The sequence below is a fragment of the Acomys russatus genome, chromosome 6 (assembly GCF_903995435.1).
Source record: "Acomys russatus chromosome 6, mAcoRus1.1, whole genome shotgun sequence".
NCBI classification, from domain to species: Eukaryota; Metazoa; Chordata; class Mammalia; order Rodentia; family Muridae; genus Acomys; species Acomys russatus.
This window is the reverse complement of record NC_067142.1, coordinates 57,255,403-57,280,167: the sequence shown is the minus strand read 5'-3', so window position 1 is coordinate 57,280,167 and position 24,765 is coordinate 57,255,403. Positions and strand designations below refer to the sequence as shown.

The 24,765-nt window shown below is 41.7% G+C and overlaps 1 pseudogene; it reads right to left on the bottom strand.

The window, feature by feature from the left end:
- Positions 1–9,385: 9,385 nt before the first annotated feature.
- On the bottom strand, positions 9,386–14,960 carry LOC127191106 (heterogeneous nuclear ribonucleoprotein A3-like; annotated as a pseudogene).
- Between the last annotated feature and the right edge of the window lie 9,805 nt (positions 14,961–24,765).

Sequence of the window (24,765 nt, the reverse complement as noted above, 5' to 3'; positions counted from 1 at the left end):
AGAAGTATCTATGTAATAGTTAAAAAAAACAGAAGCATTTATCAATAGTCATACTTACTGAGATAGGACTAATTGACATGACAAATAGGAGATTTTGTTTTGTTTTGTTTTATTTTTTGAGACAGGGTTTCTCTTGTAGTCCTGGCTGTCCTAGACTCATTTTGTAGACCAGGCTGGCCTCAAACTCACAGAGATCTGCCTGCCCCTGCCTCCCAAGTGCTAGGATTAAAGGCATGCGCCACCACACCCGGCTCAAACAGGAGATTCTTAAACACGTTTCAAGGCATTTTCAAAACAAGGAAGAGGAACCAATTAACCAAGAAAACCATGGGATCTCAAATATATAAAGTATGGGTATAGTAGAGGTACTATATGGGAACTGTGTTTTAGGAATCTCAGATGGTAGAAATGTGCCAGGACGCTTTTCTAAAGTTGGTAAGTGATCAGAGAATGCAAAAAAAATAACACGGAGAATGAGTGACACATGAGAGACTAAGAAACCAATGTACGCTGGAGAACCCTTGATAACTGCTGTTTTCCAGTATGCATTTTGTTTAGTAGACAGGACTTCATTGGCCTATTTGTCTTTTCCTTTTTCCTACCCTCAAATTAGTAGATGAGCCCCTTCTTATCTTGCTATTAGTATAAACTATGGAGAGTGTATACAAATTAAAACAATGTTTCATACAAATGGTAAAGGTCTAAGGAAATGATTTGAGGTATAAAACATGTTTCAGATTTCTTTCCCTCTCTATGCTGTTATGATACTAAGACTTGGAAACTTCAGAGTTTTAATCAATGGAGTTTTGATAAGCTATTGATCTAGCCCTGCTAAAGCACTACTACCTATCGTCATAATGACGGCTCCTAGGTGTGGGTTGAGGAGAAGGTTTATTGTAGATATGAGGGAGAAAACAGCCAGAGGCATCTGGAAGGGTCCAGACTGACCATGACCATGAGAAGAGAGTGCTGGGGGAGAGCAAGAGGGGAAGAGAAGAGAGATGGGGGTGGGGGGTGGGGGGGGAACCCAGAGAGCAGGAGGTGAGAAGGACCAGTAGCTGAAATGGTGGAGGTTATATACGGATCAGAGGCTGGGGAAGGAAGCCCCGCCCAGTCGCTGGCTTGGAGAGTTTAGGATAGAGGGTGGAGTGTCACAGCCAGGACAACCTGTTAACAGATAGACACTGAGGGAGACTGGCAGCAGGAATCCTCTTCGCTATGTTAATAGGCACCGCAGCCATTTCCCCTGAGTTTGAGACCTAACAGAGTGTAATTTCAACCAACATCTGTGTTCAATGACCACTTGACAGATGGCTAGGGACAGAGAAAACCAACTTTGGGCTGTGACTACCTTTTTTCAAATCCTGTCTCCACCTGTATGGACTCGCACCAACGGCAGTCTCAGTTTTTCACTTACTCATCTACAAAACAAGGATAATTTAGCATTACCGACTGTTATGGTCGGTCTTCATTCTCAACCTTATTGGTTTTCTAGGATCACCATGGAAACAAACACATCTTTGTGTGTGTCCATCAAAGTATTTCCAGAAAGATTGAACTAAATAAGGAAGACCTGCTCGGAAGGTTGGCAGCGTTGTCCAATGGGCTGAAGTTCCAGACTGAATAAAAAGGAGAAAGAGGCCTAAACACCAGTGTACATCTATCTCTGCTTCTGGTCTGGAGAGCCACTGTGACCAGCTGAGTCATGTTCCAGCTGCGTGGCTTCCCCACTATGTCCCTTCTTAACTTCCTCTCTTGAGTTATTTATTGAATATTTTAATTAAAAAAATATTTTATTCACATTACATCCCGATTGTAATCCCATCGCTCTTATCTTCCTGTTCCCACCCTCCCTCCCTTTTCCACCAAATTCCCCTCCCCTAGACCTCTGACAGGTGAGGTCTTCCTCCCCTACCGTTTGACCACAGCCTATCAGGTCTCATTTGGATAGCCTGCATCCCCTTTCTCTGTGTTCCCACTGGGCCAACTCTGCCAAGGGGCAGTGATCAAATAGTGGGCACTTGGGGAGGAGGCAGAGGCAGGCAGATCTCTGTGAGTTCAAGGCCAGCGTGGTTTACAAAGTGAGTCCGGGACAGGCAGGGCTACACAGAGAAACCCTGTCTCGAAATAAATAAATAAATAAATAAATAAATAAATGCTGTTTTACTGTTTCTACAAGTAACATCAGTACTAATAAACCATCATGTGTCTTATGTGCCAGGAATTGTTGTAAGCGTCTTTGGTGTTGTAACACCCTAAAATGTAGGCATATTCATTACTTTTTTCCTTGCTGTGAGCAATATATATTTATATAAATGAGTTCTTCCCTGCATGTGGGTATATTATCATGTGCAAGTCTCATGCCTACAGAGGCTAGAAGACAATTTCTGACTCTCCCCAGAGCTGGAGTTACAGACAGTTGTGAGCTGCCTTATGGTAGCTGGCCTCTAGGGAACAGCCAGTGCTCGTAACTTTGTTGCCATCTCTCCATCCCTCAATAAAACTTTTACAGCAGCATTATAAATGAGGAGCATAGTTATTTTAGTTTGGTTTTCTGTTGCTGGAATAAGCAAAAGCAGGTTGGGGAGCAAAGGGTTTACTTGGCTTACACTTCTAGGTCACAGTCCATCACTGAGGGAAGTCATGCAGGAACTGAGGCAGAACCTACGGAGGGGTGCTGTTTGCTGGTTCACTCTCCACTTCACCCAGAAAGATTTTCTTTTCTTTTAAACTGTGAGTTCGAGGCCAGCCTGGTCTACAAAGCGAGTCCAGGACAGCTAGGGCTCCACACAGAAATCCTGTCTCAAAAAATAAATAAATAAATAAATAAATAAATAAATAAATAAATATAATACATATTTATAATATATATGTTTATTAATTCCTTGAGAATTTTATATATTAAAATCATATTTATCCTAATCCTTCTGATATCCACCCTACCTCCCTGCCCTAACACCAGCCTCATGTCTTATTATTATTATCATTATTATTATTATTACATAACCCATCTACTCCAATTTGTTCCATCCATATGCTTCTGGGTATTGGGCCATGTGGAGTGTGGTTGATTTACCAACAGCCACAGCCTTAAAAAAAGAAAAAACAAAAAACAAAAAACCTGACTCTCCAACCACTAGAAGCCACGAACTGTCTGTAGCTCCTTTCTTAGGGATGGGGGCTTATAAACTCCTTCCTGATCTGTGCTAGAATGCTGACTGGCTTGCTTTTGTGCAGGTCTTATACAGGCAACTGTAGCTGTGACTTCATGAGTACAGCAGACAGTATTTTGCTGAGTCCTCTCTGAACTCTGGCCTTTACAATCTTCTGGCTCTGTTCTTTGTTTGTTTTTGAGGTGGTCCCTTAGCTTTGGGGAAGGGTTGTGACACAGATGTCCCATTTGTGGCTGGGTACTCCACACTAAATTATTCTCTGCACGTTGACTTGTTGTAAGTTTCTACATTAATAACATCCGCTGTACAAAGAAACTTCGATGAGGTTTGAGGGCTGTTTTAATCCTGGCTCAGAACTGTCCACCTACTCGGTGCACAGAAATTGATGGAACTTCTGAGAGATGTGAAACTTCCCAAGTGCCTGTGGGTCTGAGCAAGAGCCACATCCAGTCCTGCCTGCAACATTTAGCTTTCTTTTATAGCTTGGGCCCATTTGCCTAGGGATGGTGCCACCCACTGTAGGCTGGGCCTTTCCACATCAAATCGTCAAAACAATCTCTGGGTATTGAAGAGTTGGCTCAGAGGTTAACCACACTGGCTATTCTTCCAGAAGACCCAGGTTTTATCATCAGCATCCACATGGCAGCCCACACCCAGTCCCAGGATAGCCAATGTCCCCGTCTGGCTTCCACAGACACCACACACTCAAATGAATTGACATAGACACAGACAAAACACTCATACATATAAAATAAAATATTTTTTTTCAAATGTTCTTTAAAACAAACAAAAGGTCAGGCCAATTTGATGAGGGCCATTCTTCAACTGAGGCTTCCTCTTCCTGAGTGACTCTAGGTTGAGTCAAGTTGACAAAACCTAGCCAGAACCATTATTATCACTAGATTACAAACAAGGAAGTTGAGGAAATAGAAAGGTTGTTACTTGCTCAGAGGTCATACATCAAAAAAGTGGTAGAACTGGTACCTGAGTTTTGGTAATGGCATTTCAGCAACTGGACTGCCGGTGCTGCTAAAGCCCAGGAGCAAAAACACCTAATGTTGCCGGATATGCAAGAAAAAGAAAAAAAAGTACACTTAATGGAGAGTTTGAAACTCAACCAATAGGTCAATTTGATTTTGTATGCTCAGAAGATGTTTAAGACTTAGAAGTGTTTGTTGATAGAGTGCATTTGACAAAGAGCCATCAGTATTCTAAATCACCCAGAGAATGCATTAGACAGGATATATTTCACTCCTTGGGAAAGTGTTCACAAAAAGCATTCTTGGATATTGATCAAGAGCTCACAGCTGGGAGTGGTGGTAGAGGTGTAGACCTTTAATCCCAGCATCCAGGGAGGCAGGGGCAGGCAGATCTCTGAGTTTGAGGCCAGCCTGGTCTACAGAGTTCCAGGACAGCCAAGGCTACACAGAGAAACCCTGTCTCAAAAAACCAAAAAAAGAAAGAAAGAAAGAAAGAAAGAAAGAAAAAGATCTCACTCGTATTATAAATAATTTTATAAACTAAAGGTTCAGAAATTTTAAAATGTAGAGCTGAGAGTGAGAGTAAGCTTTGGGCCCATCTTTATTTAAAACAGAAGTTCATGAGAGTGTCGTGAAGTATTTCTGAGGATCCAGTGACCCCTCTGTACACGTAGACACCTCTGAGGTTTGAGTCATTCTTCCTACATTCCTGTGCCTACGAATGTCCTTGCAAAGACTGTCTGATGGCCGTTACTCTAACCTTCTCACAATGTCAGAAAGAAAGCCCAGAGGCTCTTTTCTTTTAAGAATTACGTTTAGTTTGTGGGAAAACATGTTTATAGTCAAAAGAAATGGATGAAACACAAGGAAGTAACAAATCTTCAACACATGTTAACAAGTTCCATGCCTGTAATCCCAGCACTCGGGAGGCAGAAACAGGTGGATCTCTGTGAGTTCAATGCCAGCCTGGTCTACAAAGTGAGTCTAGGATAGTCAGGGCTACACAGAGAAACTCTGTCTCAAAAAAAAAAAAAAAAAAAAAAAAAAAAAAAAAAAAAAAAACCCAAAAACCAAAACAAAACACTTTAACAAGTTCAACAAAGTTGCACTCTATGTTTTACCAAAATGAGCCAGTAGGCTGAAGCTAAGCTAGTTTGATTACTGTAATCTTTTTTGCAGCTTGCTTTTTATATGACTACTATTAGCTTTTAGCTGCTGGGCACTGTATGAGTCAGTCACTGTACATACACTAACCCCTTTGAGTCCTATTTGATGTGAGGAAACAGACACAGAAGGATTGGCTACTGGCCCAATGTGGTTGTTATAGTATCTTAAATATCCACCACAAACGCCCATGCTTTGGGAGATACTAGTGGGGACCGTGTGCAAACTTGAGGGGCAAAAGGCTTTCCGGTCACCTGAAGAACGCCCTTCAATGGAACTTTTGGAGTGTAGCCCCTTTCCCTTTCTCTCCTTTTGCTTCCCGGTGTGTGATGACATGAATGTTTCTGTTTTGCTTTCTAGCTATATGCCACTGACTTACCATAGATCCACAAAACAGTAGGACCAACCAGCCTGGAACTGAAATCTCTACAAAAGCGATCCAGAATCGGTCTTTTTCTCTTCCTAAGTTGATTGTCTCAGCCGTTTGTTTTGGTGACAGAAATCTGACTAACACAGTGACTTAATAAATCACGGTGATGCATGAGTCACAGTTCGTGAAGCTGCCTGGTTCTTAAAGCCTGTGGCCTCTCTGGAGTAGCCCACGCCAGGACAGATGCTTTGACAAGCAGAACTGTGGGAAAGGTTTGCGAGCTTGCTCTCTGTTTTGGTGGAGGTGGTTGGCAAGATCACAGTTGCCTTGCTGACTGCTCCTCTGCTTTTGAGATTCATGAACTTGATTTTCTCTGGTAATCAGAGAGGATGTGTATCTTGAAGGAAATCCACTCCGACAAAATTCAAAGAGCTGTATAATCTCACAAAGACTTTTTTTTTTCCAGTCTGAAAATACTTTCTCCCTATCTGAGACTCAGTCTTCTTGCTATCAGGGAACCACAACCTGGGAGTTTGTTTATTACTTATTTATTTTGTTTTCTGAAACAGGACTTCTCTGTGTAGCCCTGGTTGTCCTGGAACTCACTCTGTAGAGCCGGCTGGCCTCTAGCTCAGAGATCTGCCTGCTTCTGCCTCCCAAGTGCTGGAATTAAAGGTGTGTGCCACCACCATTCAGCTGCCTGGGAATTTTTTTTTTTTTTTAATGAGAATGGAATTGATAAGAGAAATAGAGAATTTAGGGGCAATATTTCCCTTAGGCATCAAACATGAGAAATTAACTATTCCCTCTGTGTCAGAAAGCACAGGTAATGGTCTGTATTCTCAGGTCTAAAGTCTTTCTTCATGAGTCAGAAACCGAGGGGGACACACTAGTATTTGTCAACATTTTTGTCCAGTTTTTTAAAATAAAGGCTTTACCCACATTGATGCCACGTTAAGTCATTAAGCTATAGGACATGCTGCTGTGTATAGAGTGGCTCTCCCATGCAGGAAGTTACAGCCTCACCACAAAGACAAAACTAACAAACAGGAGAGCCTGTGGTACAAACCCTTGATGTCCAAAAGCCAACTAAGATGAACAGAAAGATTACCCAGAGCTAGACTAAACTTGGAAAGCTTAACTTGACAGGAAACCTTAGGAATGGGTTAAATTGAGACTAACGGCAGAGAAATATGGGACACCCAGAAGTTATGAAGGACACCATTCTTCCCAGGAGAACAATGGCAGTGAATAGATTCTCACTGTGGGATCTGTGGGATGGGCTTGCTAACAGCAGGCCTTCTTAAACAGGAAGGGATTTAGACATGATTAGATGGGAATGCAGGCTTAAAATCAACTCAGGTACGCAGCCACGAACTGCTACTGTAGTAATCCAGATCTGAGATGCTGAGGAACCCAACTAAGGCTGATGGGAGTGGATGGACAGAGCAAACAGATGCTTAGAAGGTCTTATTATTAGAGGCATTAGGGGCTGGAGAGATGACTCAGCAGTTGAGTGTTTTGTTTGCTGTCTTGTGGAGAACCTAAATTCAGCTTCCAGCACCCACATTGAGTGGCTCACTAGCTTCAGGGAGTCTACACTACCCTTCCTCCACACTGCACATACGCGCTTGGGTGCATGCACAAACACAAAACACATACACACTCACACACGCAAACACACATGGGGATATATATGTACATACGAAAATAGAAATTAAAAATGAATCTTAAAAAAAAAAAGGAGCTGGGCACGCCTTTAATCTCAGCACTCAGGAGGCAGAGGCAGGTGGATCGATGTGAGTTCAAGGCCAGCCTGGTCTACAAAGTGAGTCTGGGACAGCCAGGGCTACGCAGAGAAACCCTGTCTTGAAAAACAAAACAAAACAAAGCAAAATAAAAAAGATGGGTTAAAAAAATAACTGGTTTCTTTCTGAGTAGTGGTGCATACCTTTAATCTCAGGACTTGGGAGGTAGAGTCAGGCAGATCTCTGTGAGGTCAAGGTCAGCCTGGTTTACATAGTTCCATGAGAGCCAGGGCTACACAGAGAAACCCTTTCTGGAAAAACCAAACCAACTAACCAAACAACAGCAACAACAATGAAAACCAACTGGTTTCTCCACGCCGACTGACATTTATGTTTATCCAGCTTTACTTCCTCCTTTCATCCTCCTGTTTCTTTAAACCTTTTCCCCACCAACATGTAAAACCGCGAGGAATAAAGGATTCTAATAAATTAGTTCTGGACAGCTTATAAATGTTTATCTCAAATGACAAAAGTCTCAAGAGTCGGTTTTTGTTTTGTTTAAATTTTTTTTTTTCTTTTTTCTTTTTTGGAGACAAGATCTCAAGTAGCTCAAAGCTGTCTTTGAATTCTTGAAGCTGAGGAGTGTCTTGAGCTGTTGATCTTCCGGTCTGGACTCCATAAGGGCTGTGATTCCAGGTGTGTGCCCTGACTCTGGGTGAAGGCTCCTCACTATTGCTCATAAGCTGCCTTCTTTCATCGTTGCTCACCCCCTATTTTCTTTCCTTCTGTCTTTTTTCTTTTTCATATTTACTATACAAAAGCTAACGTCTATAATACCTTCTTTATCAACTATATGTTCACCTAGAAAAAAAAATCCCTCTCAAACACTGTTGCCTTCTATTTTAGACAGTAAGGAAGACAATGTAGTTGACACTGAGTGCAATCTGTTGTTCAGAAGGATTCCTCGCACTCTTTATAATGTGTCCCCATGTTGTTATTCTGTGTAGACACACTGCACTTCATCTTGTGCCTTTCATCTGAAGATCATAAAGCGTGCAGCAAACATTAATTAATTCTTACGACAACCTTCTGAACTATAATTTGTATGCATACACAGTAGATGAATCACCCAGAAGACCAGCAAAACATAGCTTTTATGGGAAGAATAGGCTTGGCACTATTTAGTGCATACGCAACCTAGTCAAATACATTAGGGCAGGAAAAGAGGCAATTTTTAAAAATTTAAAATAAAAAATGAGGAGGTGGAGAGATGGCTCAGAGGTTAAGAGCACTGTCTGCTCTTCCAGAGGTCCTGAGTTCAATTCCCAGCAACCACATGGTGGCTCACAACCATGTATAATGTGATCTGATGCTCTTTTCTGCCATGTAGGTGGACCTGTAAGCAGAGCACTGTATACATAATAATAAATAGGTACATCTTTAAAATAAAAAAGAGTCTGGGGGCTGGGTGTGGTGGTGCACGCCTTTATTCCCAGCACTCCAGAGGCAGAGGCAGGTGGATCGTTGTAAGTTTGGGGTTAGCCTGGTCTACAAGGCAAGTCCAGGACAGCCAAGGCTACACAGAGAAACTCTGTCTTGAAAAATAAACAAAAGTCTGGATGTGGTTTGTACCTAGACTTTCAGCACTCAAGACGCTGAGGTGAGAGAATTTTAAGCTCTAGGCCAGCCTGGGATATGTGGTGGGGAGTAGGAGAGAAGGAACAAAGGAAGGAAGGAAGGAAGAAAAAAAAAAAAAAGAAAGAAAATGACTGGGATTTAAGTAAGGACATATCTAAATGATGACTTCTGTAGGTTCCACAAGCAACAATAACCATCAATAAAACAAAGATGTGTTAAAGGCTGCTAATGGCTACCCCTTTAATCTTATTGTCATTCCCAAGACAAGCTCTTTAGAAACAAAGAAAGCCTTGTGTTAACTGAAGCTTTGATTTAGGACCACACAGAGAAAGTGTGCCACAGGGCTGACTCATCAACACTTGGTCCCTGCATAGATTTCCCTGGAGTGTCTCTCATTTGGGTGTACAGCAGCAGGCCAAGGCCAAATGAGCTGAAGAGAGAAAAAAATCCACATTAATGTTTTTAGGCTACTCTCTTTAATAAATAAAATAAAATAAAATAAAATAAAATAAAAACAATAATAGAAGACTGGAGAGATGCCTCGGTGCTTAAAAACATTTACCTTTCCCCCCAACAACCTGAATTCAGTTTTCAGCATCCAAGTCAGATGCCTCACAGCTGCCTGGAGCTTTAAAGACCTGATGGACATTCCACCTTCTTCAAGTGCAGACACATGTGGCACAGACAAATACATAAATAGAAAGAAATCTTAAAAACAAAATAAAATGAAACAACCAAGCCTGGTGTGCGCGTTTTTAATTCCAAAACTTAAGAGGCAGAGGGCAGATCTCTGTGAATTTGAGGCCACCCTGATCTATAGAGCAAGTTCCAGGACAACCAAAACTATATAATAGAGTGACCCGTGTCTCAAAAACAGTGACAAAAACAAGCCAAATGACCCCTCTCAAACTAATAATTTACTTTTAAAAGATATATCTGTGTGTGTCTGTGTCATGTGTCTGTGTGTGTGTGTCATGTGTGTATGTCTGTGGTGTGTGTGTGTGTGTGTGTGTGTGTGTGTGCGCGCGCGCGCGCGTGTGTGTGTGTGTGTGTGTGTGTGTGTGTGTGTGTGTGTGTGTGTGTGTGTATAGTGTATGCTCATTAGCACAGGTGCCTGAAGAGACCAGAAGACACTGTTGGATAGTCTGGAGCTGGAGTTACAGGCCTTGTGAGCCATCTGATGTGGGCTCAGGGAGCTGAACTTAGGTCTTCTGCAAGAGCAATATACACTTAACCACTCAGTTATTTTTCCAGCTCCAATACTAGAATTTATAAAGATCAATATTTACAAGAAAATAGGTTCTCCCTTCTTGACTCATTGAACAATCAAGACTAAATCAAGACAAACGCATTAGTGTGAAATGGAGTTAATATCATTTCCTCTTGGAGGGAGCTCATCTGCATTCTAGCTCTCTGATGTGGAAATGTTTACATATATTAAAATATCATCCTTTAAATCTAACAATTACCTCTGTGGCCCTTAATCAAGCCCAATGGCTTACATCTTGTAAGCAGGTTGCAGAAATTTCCAGTTCCTTTCTTTGTCGACAGCCTCACATCCTGAATGCTAGAATTATTGGCATGTATCACCATACATAGTGTCACATGGGAATCTCTCTTTTTTTTTTTAAGATTTATTTATTTGTTATGAATATAGGGTTCAGCCTGTGTGTACACCTGCAGTCCAGAAGAGGGCATCAGATCACATTACAGATGGTTGTGAACCACCATGTGGGTGCTAAGAGTTGAACTTAGGGCCTCTGGAAGAGCAGGCAGTGCTCTTAACCACTAAGCCATCTCTCCAGCCCATCACGTGGGAATCTTGAAAGCCAAAACTTAATTGAATTTATAAAACAAATATACATTTACATTCCATAGTTTGTTTTTGGCGTTTTTAAGACAGGGCTTCTCTGTGTAGCCCTGGCTGTCCTGTAACCCGCTTTGTAGACCAGGCTGGCCTTGAACTCAGAGATCTGCCTGCCTTTGCCTCCTGAGTGGTGGGATTAAAGGATTGTACCACTACTGGCCAGCTCTCCATAGTCAATTTATAAGCTGAGAAACACAAGCCCAGTGTGGTGGCAGTGGTCTACAAAGTGAGTTTAGCCTGGTCTACAAAGTGAGTCCAGGGGTCAGACAGTGGGGGAGGAGGACCCCATTGGTCAGAGGTCTAGGGGAGGGGAATAGGGCAGAAAAGGGAGGGAGGATGGGAACAGAAAGATACAAGGAAGGGGATTACAATCTAGATATAATATAAATAAATTATAATAAAATATGTATAAAAAAATAAAGCACAGTAACAATTCCATCAAAGAAAATCAGAAAAATAACTTGGTGTATAGGTTTTCAGTTGTGCCTTAAAATAAATGATTGTTTTACTTTGTGAAAAAACAAAAACAAAACAAACAAACAAACAAAAACACAGCAAATCCAAGACAGTCAAAGCTACACAGAGAAACCTTGTCAAAAAAAAAAAAAAGGAAAAAAAAAAGGATGCAGAACAAAAATTATACACTGAGGCAAAAGGTTCAAACTCACTCTAAGTAATAAGATTATTTTATTACTTGCCATTTATTAAAACAGGGGCCATGTATTTTACTAGGTTTTTACCCAACATGTTTGCCTTTAATTTAACTTTTTGTTTGTTTGTTTTTGTTTTTGTCTTTGTTCTTTTGGTTTTTTAAGACAGGGTTTCTCTATGTAGCTTTGGCTGTCCTGGACTCACTTTGTAGACCAGGCTGGCTTTGAACTCAGAGCGATCTGTCCTCTGCCTCCTGAGTGCTGGGATTAAAGGCATATGCCACCACACCTGGCTTTTATTTAACTTTTTCAACAAGCAATATTATAGGGTAAATAATAACATTCATATGTAAAAGGTGAGGACTCAGATTTGGAGAAAGTAAGTGACTTAGAGTCAAAAGCAGTAGAATTGGCAGCTAAAGTATCTAATTCCAAGTTTGTTCTTTTTTTTACAAACTGAAGATTTTTTTTTTTTTTTTTTAAAGCAGGTGGTTACTTAACACGGCTGGAGGGGGTGAGAAACTCATAAAACTTGCCATAATGTATCACTAAAGCCTCATCTCCCTCCCTCGGTGAAAATCAAAACTCCTTAGCTTAACTCGACCTGATCAATGCAGAGATCATTCATTAATAATTTAAAATGTCCATGTTTGCATAATAAAGTTCAAGTTAGCCTTGCTCCCCACTACCATGCTAAAACACAAGTTGTGTACAATAGAGCACCATTAATTAGTTCATTGTCTAAACCCCTTTGTTTATGGCGCTCCTGCATAGTGCTTTAGAACTTGAGTTTTGTTGGCTGAGTCATTCTCATCTTTCCTCAAGATTAACTGTCAAGGTTCCAGTAAGAAGGATCTTGTTTGCTGCGTTTTTCTTTTTCAGTTTAATTTTTGAGAACTTCATGTGTGAGCATGCATCCCACCATTCCTACCCCTCCTGTGTCCCCTCCCTCCCCCCAGTTCATAATCTCCCCTTTAATATTACTGTTACATGCATATGCACATAGACACACACACACATTTACTGAATCCATTTAGCTTTGTTCATACGCGCATGTGTTCAGGGCTGACTGCTTGGGACTGGACAACCTGTGTGGGAGCTCATGCCTTCAGGAGATTGGTTTTCCTTTTCTGGGCAGGCATTGTCCACCTGTAGCTCTTAATCTAGGGGTAAGACACGGTAGAATTTCCCCTGTCCACACTGACTTGTCAAGTGCTATTGTCATTATGCTAGTCTTGTTCAGGCAACCATGTTGTTGAGAGTGTCTGGTGCAGCTTTCCTGTCACATATAGAGGTCACTGTCTCACAGCAAGCATCCTGGGGTTTCTGGCTCTTACAATTTTTCTCTACCCTCTTCTCAGAGACTTGAGTATCTGGGTTGTGTTGCAGTTGTAGCTGTTGGAGTTGGATGTTGTGCTATTTATTTGTTTCTTCATTCATTGATTTTTGTCAACTTGACACAAACAAAAGTCATCTGGGAAGAGGGGCCTCGGCTGAGAAAATGCCTCTATCAGATTGGCTTATAGGCAAGTCTGTGGGAGCATCTTCTTTTCCTTCTTAATTATTTTTGTGTTTTGTGTTTTTTGTTTTTCAAGACAGGGTTTCTCTGTGTAGGCGTGGCTGTCCTGGACTTGCTTTGTAGACCAGGATGGTCTTGAACTCACAGAGATTTGCCTGCCTTTGCCTCCTGAGAGCTTGGATTAAAAGTGTTCAACGCCACCACACCCAGCCCCCCGCCCCCCATCTCTGTGTGTGTGTGTGTGTGTGTATGTGTTTTAATTGAAAAGTTAAAAATTTCTTAATTTTTCACTCCTGGTAACACTACCACAATTTACAATTACCTGATGTATTGAAAAGAAAACGCTGCAACAGGTAAGACCTCAGGAATGTCCTTCTAATTGACACTACACTGCATTAATCAATAGCTGCACTTTTAGCAAACTGTGGCTATGACAGTCCTGGACAAGGAGGGTTCCCTGGTGAAGCTGCAGTGGCTTTCCTGACTGGATCATCACTCCTTCTGTGACAGACTTTTACATTTCCTCTAATGCATGTGGCACGACTGCCTCAAAGTAACCTGCAGCTTTCCTGACAACTCCTTGCTCTCTCTCCTGCTAAGAACTGTAGCCCTTTTCTGCTGGTTTTTTGTTTTGTTTTGTTTTGTTTGTTTGTTTGTTTTTGGTGTTTTGTTTTGTTTGGTTTGGTTGTCCTGGCTTTGAACTCACAGCGATCCACCTGCCTCTGCCTCCCAAGTGCTGGGATTAAAGGTGTGCACCACCATGCCCAGCTCTTTTCTGCTGTTTTTAAAAAACCTTCTGCTACCATATCTGCCACTTCCACCACCAGATCCATAGCCAGCACCATAGGGACTGCCCGAGCTTCTTCCACCAAAGCTGCCCCCCTTCACGGGTCCATAATTTGATTGTTGTCGTTCATTATAATACCCAAAGTCATTACAGTTCCCACCACCACCATAGTTACCTCCACCAAAGTTTCCTCCTTCATTGTAACCATCATATCCTCCTCCTTCACCATATCCACCACCTTGGTTTCCATATCCTGGTCCACCACCATAGCCTCCTCTACTACTATAACCAGGACCACTGCCATAGTTGCCACAGTCACCTCCAAATCCACTATATCCACCATCACCAACCACCTCCAGAAGTACCTCTGCTGCCACCATCTCCACCACCAGAGCCTCCACTTCCACCATGACCAAAGTTACCTCCACCACCTCCAAAGTTTCCACTACGACCCATAAAGTTGCCAGATCCACCTCCACGACCTCTCTGTGATCCAGCAGACTGCATCTCTTGTTTACAAAGAGCCTTTTTCACTTCACAATTATGCCCATTAATAGTGTGGCATTTTTTAACAACAATTTTATCAACTATGTCCTGATCATCAAAAGTTACAAAAGCAAATCCTCTCTTTTTTTCCACTCTGCCTGTCTTCCATAACTTCTATGGTTTCAATCCTGCCATATTTTTCAAAGTAGTCTCTCAGGTTATCTTCTTCTGTATTTTGTCTAATACCACCAACACAATTTTTCTTCGCCATTGAATGGGCATCTGGATTTATAGAATCCTCTCTGGAAACAGCTCTCTTTGGTTCCACCACATGCCCACTAAGCTTGTGTGGCAAGGTACACACTGTGGCATCCACCTCTTCATCACAAGAAGAGTAGGTCACAAAACCAAAGCCCCTGGAACATTTTGTTTAGGGATCTCTCATTACCACACAGTCTGTAAGTGTGCCCCATTTCTCAAAATGTTCTCTTGAGCTATCATCTGTGGTTTCAGAGCTCAGACCACCAATAAAACAGCTTCCTCAGCTGTTTCCCTGCCTTTGATTCATGGCCCTCCATTTTGAGATCTGACTGGCCCCTTCCAACTGGAGTTCAATATCCTTTTTGTGTTTTCTGAAACAGAGTTTCTCTTTGTATCCTTGGCTGTCCTGGAAATCACCATGTAGCCCAGGCTAGCCTTGAGCTTAGTGATCCATCTGCCTCTGCCTCCTAAGTGCTGAGATTAAAGGTGTGTGCCTGCAGGCTGGACTTTGGGGGTATATTTTTGATTAATGATTGGTATCAATATGGGGGGGCAAGCCCACTGTGGGCAGTGACACCCCTGCAAGGCGAGGCGATCTTGGGTTATAATAAACGTGGTTGAGGAGCTGGACAGATGGTTTAGTGGTTAAGAGCAGTGGCTGTTCTTCCCGGAGGACCTGGATTCCATTCCCAGCATGTACCTCATGGCTTACAGCTATCTATGATTCCAGGTCCACGAGCTCTCCACCCTCTTTTGGCTTCTACTCGAGCACTGCACAAACATGGTCCACAGACACACATGCAGGCACAAACATGGTCCACGGACACACATGCAGGCACAAACATGGTCCACAGACACACATGCAGGCACAAACATGGTCCACGGACACACATGCAGGCACAAACATGGTCCACAGACACACATGCAGGCACAAACATGGTCCACGGACACACATGCAGGCACAAACATGGTCCACAGACACACATGCAGGCACAAACATGGTCCACGGACACACATGCAGGCAAAACACCCATACACATAAATATAAATAAATAATTTAAAAAGAATGCTTACGTATAAATAAATAAATAAATAAATAAATAAATAAAGTAGCCAATCAAGCCTTGGGGAGCAAGCCAGTACGCAGCTTTCCTCCATGGCCTGTGTTTCAGTTCCTGACTACACATTCCTGCCTTGAGAGCCTGCTCTGACTTCCTTTTGTGATGGAAGATGAAAAACCCTTTCTTTCTCAAGTTGGTCATGGTATTTATCACAGAAATAGAAAGCAAGCTAATACAGTCACTTCACAGTCACACGTGTTCTACATTTGACCAATTGTGGTTCTCTGCAATAGTCTCCACCTGTTGCAAAAGAAGTTTCTTTGATGAGGCTGAGAGAGTTGGAGGACAGCTCGGTCTACAAAGCGAGGCCAGGACAGCCAGGGCTCTGTTACACAGAGAAACTCTGTCTTTAAAAAGCTAAAAAAAACAAGGGGCTGGAGAGATGGCTCAATGGTTAAGAGCATTGCCTGTTCTTCCAGAGGTCTTGAGTTCAATTCCAAGCAACTACATGGTGGCTCACAGCCATCTACAATGTGACAATAAGTAAAATAAAAATAAATCTTTAAAAAAGAAAAAACCAAAAAAACCAAATGTATTAGTTTAGAAAAGTGGTAGTAGAGGGCTTAGGCTCTCCTCTTGGGACCTCTCTCACATTTTCCTTAATAAAGGATCCACTACCATTTTGTGTGTTTCTATCACTAAGAATTTTTTTTTGAAGTTAGAACAAATATTTTTTAATTTTAAAATTTTTCTCTTGACTTCATCTTATGTTGTTCTATTCGTCAGATCACTCTTGAGCCAATAGGCTAAACCATGCATATATGTCATAGCCCAGGTTTGTGTGAGTATACTAATGTATGAGGCTCATACAATGACATCTCCTGATGGACCACTCAGCATACAGCACATGGGTATGTGACACAATGTTGTAACTTTTAGTCAAACTTCCCATCTGGTTAGATCTATATACACATTACCTTCTACAGTGCTTCAGATTATTCTATCAATTATAGTTCTTTTTCTCTCAACTCTTTGCCTTTTGTTGTTGTTGTTCTTAGGGTATTTGTGCTGTTCTGACAAAATATCCCAGGCTGGGGAGCTTGTAAACAGTGGACATGTATTATCCCTCTTTTGGAGAATGGAAAATCTAAGATCAGGTCACTGATGCCAATCATCAGGTGAAGGCCACTCATGCTGACTGAAGGAGGGGCAAAGAGAGCTAAATTCTGTGAAGCAACTTTCTTTTTCCTGAGAGATGGAATTTTGTAGTGTGTTCCACGTTTGTTCAAACTCACCTGGTAGCTCAAGCTTGGAACTCACAGACATCCTTTGCTGGGATTAAAGGTGTGCGCCACCACGCCTGGCCAGACCTGCTTTTTCAGTGTTGCATTTGCACTGTTTGTTGCCTTTGTGAACTTTGCCTTGTTTCCATTCCTTCCTTCCTTCCTGTTTTGTTTTTTTGAGACACAGTTTCTCTGTGTAGCCTTGGCTGTCTTGGACTCATTTTGTAGACCAGGCTGACCTGGAACGCACAGAGATCTGCCTGCCTCTGCCTCCCAAGTGCTGGGCTTAATGGTGGGCCCCAGCACCGCCTGGCTTCATTCCTTTCTTGTTGGAGTACATTGTCAGAAAAATCTAGAGAAGGATAAATGTAAAACAAGTTTCCTGAGTTCTTGAACACAAGATAACATCATTTTCTTCAGGGTTGGGAGATATTCTCCCCTCAGATTTCTGAAAACATTGTAGTTTTGGTATTGGAAATATAATCCTGGTGACATTTTGTTTTATTCTTTTAAGTGTGACTCATTTCCCCCTCAATGGAAGGTTCTTGAATCTTCCCTTCTCACGTTTCTGAGTGTTTAAAATATCACAATGACAACTGAGGGTGGCAATGTGCACCTCTAATTCTAGATCTCTGAGCTCAAGAGCAGGCAGATCTCTTTGAGTTCCAGCCCAGCCTGGTCTATGTTGAGAGTTCCAGGCTAGCCAGAAAACACAGTGATACCACAAGAGTGTATGTGTAGGAAACTCAAGAGATGTCTCAACCACAACCAAGACAACCCCTGCCCAGTCACATGACTAGGGTGGGGCATAGCACTTGGAAGACAACCCCAGATACCCAGAGGCCGGGAACCACTAAGATCAACAATAAGTGCTAGAAAGAAGGAGGAGAAGGAGAAACAGAATGGTGTGTGCACAATGAAGGAAGTGGAACTGGAAACTTGAGAGTAGTTAGGAACAGCCTCACGTCAGTGGCCAGTGATGCTACCTGAGACCATGGCAAAGTCCTGGCTTCTCTGCCACCAAGGGCCATGTCTGGGTCCTGGCTCTGCAGCAGCAGGGGTCTGTTACCACCAAAGGGCTATGTACCTGGTCTGTGCTGCTGCCTGAGGGCTGTGCAGAGCTGGCTCCTCCCCTCACTGGCTGTAGCTCTAGGGAAATCTGGCACCAGGGTTGGGAGCAGGAGAACTGGCCCTGTCCCTCGCAGACTACAGCATTGGATAAGCTGGCAGGAACACTACTGGAGAGCTGGCCCTGGCAGTATGGGTGCAGGAGAGCTGGCTGGCTTGACCAGCCCACCTACCACTCAGGGCCAGACCCAGGTCTTTAAGTTGGCCCACGCCAACATCTACCCCATCTATGAACTGATGGAGCACTCGAAGGAGCTGGTCTTCCAAATCCAAAGCTGCAGGATCTCCATGAAACAGGACAACAACAGGAGGAGGAGTCCCAGAGAGGATCCAGTATTGCTAGTGTAGCAGAAGCCAGAGGCCTCGAACCAGACCAATGACTCATTGCAACGAACATTTGCAAGTAAAGACATGTAGACAAAAGGGTGTCCTGTGTGACACACTGTAACACACTATAGCTTCTATAATGAGATGTAGGGGTTTGTGTGTGTGTGTGTGTTCTATTTTTTTTTTTTCTTTTGGTGGGGAGCTTGTAACTTTTGAGGGGGAGCTTGTAAGGATAGAGGCCAGATATGAAGGGATTAGAAGATGAATGAGATGGGGATGCATGATACGAAATTCACAGAGAATAAATAAAAAATTAAACATAAATAATTAAACATTATTCTTGTTTGTTTGTTTTCAAGACAGGGTCTCTCTGTGTTAGCCTTGGCTGTCCTGGAGTCACTTTGTAGACCAGGCTGCCTCGAACTCACAGCGATCCGCCTGCCTCTGCCTCCTAAGTGCTGGGATTAAAGGTGTACGCCACCACGCCCAGCTTTTTTAAACATTATTTTAAAATGAAATGTATACTAGTTGTTAAAACGTAGATTTTTCTCACCAATAGAGCATGGTACATTAAAAAAAAGGTTTAGACCATGATAATACTTTGAATTTTAGTTTTCACTTTTCTGTTTGTTCTTCTTTTTGGTATTTTAATTTAATTCTCTGTGAATTTCACATGTTGTATTTTGATCATATTCACTACCTCTCCCAATCTTTTTGTATTAAATTGTTTGTTTGTTTGTTTTCTGGTTGAGAGAGAGAGAGAGAGAGAGAGAGAGAGAGAGAGAGAGAGAGAGAGAGAGAGCGCTCAGAGGTTAACAGTGCTGGCTGCTCTTCCAGAGGACTCTGGTTCAATTTTTATTATCCACACAGTGCCTTACAACCTTTTATAAGTCCAGTTCCCAGGGATCTGATGCCTTCTTCTGGCCTCCATGGGTTCCTGGAATGCACAGACATACAAGCAGGCAAATACTCATACAAATTTTAAAGAAATTTATGAGCTGAAATACTGGTTCTTTCTTTGTTTCTTTCTTTGTTTCTTTCTTTCTTTCTTTCTTTCTCTTAGATATCTGTGGAAAAAAAATGAGCAATTCTGAGGCAGAAATGAAAACTATATTTAGAGTGAAGAAGAACAAAGAAGTAGGAAATAATGAAGGGAGTAGGCATTACAGGGGTTTGCCTATTTTATTCCTTACTATTTTTATTTTGTAATTGTTGCTATTCTTGGTTCAGTTGGCTTTTTTTTTTTCTTTTGTTCTTAAAAAGAGTCATATGTATCCCAGGCTGGCCTGGACTCACTTTTTAGATGAGGATGACTTTGAACTCTCAGTCCTCCTATCTCTACCTCCCAAGTGCTGAGTTTACAGTGAATGTCACCATGCCTAGCTTTCAAGAACTTCTTTCCGGCACTTGAGAGGCAGAGGCAGAGGCAGGCGGATCTCTGTGAGTTCGAGGCCAGCCTGGTCTACAAATGGGAGTCTAGGGCAGCCAAGGCTACACAGAGAAACCCTGTCTTGAAGAAACAAACAAAACCAAAAACAAACAAAAAAGAACTTCTTTTTTGGGGGGGAGGTGTTTTCGAGACAGGGTTTCTCTGTGTAGCCTTGGCTGTCCAGCACTCCCTTTGTAGACCAAGCTGTCCTTAAACTCACAGTGATCTGCCCGCCTCTGCCTCCCAAGTGCTGGGATTAAAGGTATGCGCCACCATGCCTGGCTCAAAAACTTCTTAAGGTGAGCCAGGTGTAGTAGCACACATATTTAAGAAGTAGGTGGACCTCTGAGTTTGAGTCCAGCCTGGTCTACAGAGCAAGTTCCAGGACAGCCAGGGCTATACAGAGAAACCCTGTCTAGAAAAACTAAACCAAACCAACCAGCCAACCAAAAAACAAAAACAAAAACAAAAAACATTAAAAAAAAAAAAACACCCCAAAGTCAGCTGTGCTATAATGGCCTAACATAATCACTGCAACGAAATATAACGCATCCAAAGTGTTTCTGTAGGGGTGAAGAATTTGTTAGGCCATCTTAGAATTCCCCCTACTGCAGAAGGGTAGAAATATTTTAATTTTTGATCCATGTTGCAGCTCCTATTTTAATCTCTGGAAGCTTATAAAAATTTCCACTGTCCTCAGGTTTCTGAAATTTCATGACATGACTTTGTATGAGTCTATTTATATCAATTGCACTGCATACTATATGAGCCATTCCAATATGGAAATTCACACCCTTCAATTTGAAAATTTCCACTCAGTGTTTCCTCTCACTTTCTCTGTTGGTTTCTGGAACTGTAATTATTTGGTCCATTTGGATTAGTGCTCTGATTCTGGCCACCTCTTCTACATTTTTTGTGTCACTGCTTTTTGTTTTACTTGTTTGTTTGTTTCCAACACCATCTCCCATATATTGAGTTTCTTCGTTTGGGTACTCAAGATGTTAATTTACAAGACTTGATTTTCTTTCATTTTTTGGGTGGTTCAGAACAGGTTTCTCTCCTTGGCTCTCCTGGACTTGATTTATAGACCAGGCTGGACTTGAACTCAGAGATCGGCCTGCTTCTGCCTCCCTGAGTGTTGGGATTACAGGCATGCTCAACCACGGCCGGCTGATTTTCTTTTCTTTTCTTTTCTTTTCTCTTTTCTCCTTCTCCTTCTCCTTCTCCTTCTCCTTCTCCTTCTCCTTCTCCTTCTCCTTCTCCTTCTTCTTCTTCTTCTTCTTCTTCTTCTTCTTCTTCTTCTTCTTTTTGGAGACAGGGGTTTTCTGTGTAGGCCTGGCTGTCCTGGACTCATTTGTAGATCAGGCTCACAGAGAGCCACCTGCCTCTGCCTCCGGGGTTGCTGGAAATGCAGGCATGTGCCACCACATCCAGCTGACTTGATTTTCTTTTAAAAATGTATTCTGTTATTTTTGTGTACATGTGTGTATAGCACCCATGTTGATCAAATCCAGAACAGAGTTGTTGGACCTCACAGATGTTGACATGGGTGCTGGGAACTGAACTCAGGTTGTCTGGATGAGCAGTACTAACTTCTAGCTGCTGAGCTCGTAAGAGTAGATGTTCTTGGCTCAGTTGTATTTATTTACATCATGAATGTTTTATGACATGAGGTCATTTTTAGTGGATGGAATGCTTCCTCCTGTCTCTCTGAGGATGTTAATAAGGACTTCCTTATTTGTTTGTACTCTTCTTCCTCCCACATACTCTGCTTCCTCTAAATTTTGTTTTTTGAACAGGGTCTCATTCTGGGGCTGCTTTTGGTCTGGAAGACATTATGTTGGCATCGAACACGTGGATTCAGCCTCCTGACTGCTGGGAGTATAGACATGAGCTGCTATACCCAACTGAATTATTATTTTTTTAAATGTAGTTTTTTTTTTGTTTGTATGATTGTTTGTTTTTTGTAGTGCTGGGGATTGAACCCACAGCCTTGTGCATGTTAATATTCTTGTTGACTAGGGATAATATATTACAATGCTATGAATCCTATTTCAAGCAATTGCAAAGATGGAAAGGATTAGTTCTAAGCAGGTCAAAATCCAGTAGACTATTCTACGCATTGTGGCCCATGCCTTTAACACTAGCTTGGGAGACTGAGGTAGGAAGATTCTAAGTTTGAGCCCTGTCTGGACTGCATTACAAGACTCTGCTTCCACCCCCTAATAATAATAATAATAATAATAATAATAATAATAATAATAATAATAATAATAATATCAGTAGACAAAGAGAAGCCAAGAGTGCATTCTATGTACTTTACCAGGTACAGAAAGAGAAAACCAGGGCTAGAGAGAAACTGCCCCCAACAACAGTATAGACCTCAAATGTATAGATACTACATGTTTTTCCACTTCCTTTTATGAATCATTGACAGGTCATCAGTCTTTCATAATGACGGGCATTATCAATTTTAAAAATTATTATATATAGTATTATATATAATATATCTTACACATGTAAGGTGTTATATATTATGTGTAATAAATTATATTACATATAAATTTAGATACTGATAATATTCCTGGTGAAAGTTCTGAAATTCAAAAGATCTTCATGTTTACATCATTAACACTGATCAATGTTGTGTATTTCTCTCTCTCTTTTTTTTTTTTTTTTTTTGGTATTTGGTATTTGCTGGGGTTAAAGGGCATGTGCCACCACCTCCCAGCTTGTTTTCTACTTTTTATTAAAAATTATTTTATGTAATTCCAGCACTTGGGAGGCAGAGGCAGGTTGATCTCTGTGAGTTTGAAGCCAGCCTGGTCTACAAGAGTGAGTCCAAGACAGCCAGGGCTACGCAGAGAAACCCTGTCTCAAAAAAAAAAAAAAAAAAAAAAAAAAAAAAGAAAGAAAGAAAAAAAGCACATTATGTGTGATTAGAAGTGCAAGAGAAAGAGAGAGACATGCAATGGCCTAAGCATTCAAATATATTAGTCTATGGGGCCCATTTTCTTTCTTTCTTTCTTTCTTCTTTGTTTTGTTTTTCAAGACAGGGTTTCTCTGTGTAGCCTTGGCTGCCCCAGAATCACTTTGTAGACCAGGCTGGCCTCGAACTCACAGCGATCTGCCTGCCTCTGCCTCCCTGAGTGTTGGGATTACAGGTGTGCGCCACCACGCCTGGTTTATGGGGGCCACTTTCATTTCAGCCTCCACACTACATCTATGGAAGTGAAAGGACAATTTCTTCCTTCTACCATATGGGGTCCTAGGGAGAGACTGCAGGTCACCAGGCTTGGTAGCAAGTACTCTTACCTGCTGAATCATTTCACTGACCCGAGAAATCATCTTTTTAAAAAAAATTATAGTAGAGGCTGTAGAGATGGCTCAGGAGTTATGAATACTTGTTGCTCTTGCAGAGGACCTGGGTTCAGTTCCCAGTGTCCACATGGTGGATCACAGTCTCCTGTGTAACTCTAGTCCCATGGGATCTGCTGTCCTCTTCTGGCCTCTGTGAATATCAGGCATGCATATGGTACATGTACACATACATGAAGGAAAAACACTCATATGCATAAAATGAAAAATAAATAACTCAAAATAAACATGAAAAGAGATAGATATGCCAACACAAGAGGCATTTAGAACTTCAAATAGACATGGCCGGAGAATAAACTCTCCCTGACTTAGTCCAAATGTTGAAAATAGGAAACAAAAAGACAATACAAAACCTGTAAGAGAGGCAGGTATAATGGTGCACGCCTTATAATCCCAAAGCTGAGGCAAGAGGATTGCATGTGCAAGGCAAGCCTTGGTTACATAGTGAGTTCAAGGCCACCTTGCCTGGCCTCAAAAATGAATGAATGAATGAATGAATGAATGAATGAATGCTGTAAGAGAAAAATGCCAACTCACTTCCAAGGCAGGAACATCAAAATGACATCAGACTACTCACCAGCAACTCTGAAAGATACGAGAAAAAAAAAAAAATGATTTTGCAACAACTTCAAAATAAAATGCACAGAAGTAGCCAAAGGGATGAAAAGCTTTATAAAGTAAAACTTTAAAATTCCAAAAAGGAGACACCAGATGATGGAAAGACCTCCCACACTCATGGATTTGTAGAATTAATAGTTTAGAAATGCTATAGAGGGGCTGGAGAGATGGCTCAGAGGTTAAGAGCACTGACTGTTCTTCCAGAGGTCCTGAGTCCAATTCCCAGCAACCACATGGTGGGTCACAACCATCTATAATGTGATCTGATGCCGTCTTCTGGCCTGTGGGTGTATATTCAAGCAGAGCACTGTATACATAACATTAAATAAGTAAATCTTTAAAAAAAGAAAGTCTATAGATATAGCATTGGAATCTATCTACATATGCAATGCAACCACCATAAAAATATTATGTATTTTCTTTCATATGTGGAATGCTGACCTAACTGTACATAAACACATATTGAATGAAAGTAAAAAGAACTATGAACATGAAGGAAGAGGACCAACAAAAATTAGAGAGCCAGGTGCAGCACTCTGGGAGGCAGAGGCAGGCAGATCTCTGAGAGTTCGAGGCTGGCCTGGTCTACAGAGAGAAATTCTGTTCACCTCCCAACCCCCCAATCATTTAATTTAAGAAAAAGAAAGGAAGGGAGGAAGGAAGGAAGGAGGTAAAGAAGGAAGGAAGGAAGGAAGAATTAAAAGGGAAGGTATTCCTCATGTTTCATTTCTGTATAATTATTCAAGTTCTGGGATTTCAGGCCACTATGCCTGGATTTTAAGGAGTCTTTGTGGTCCCATGCTTAGCTTTTTTGAGCTTTTGAGGAGGTAGATAGAGGAGGATCAAAAGTTCAATGTCATCTTCACTATATAATGAGTTCAGCGCCAACCTGGCCTTA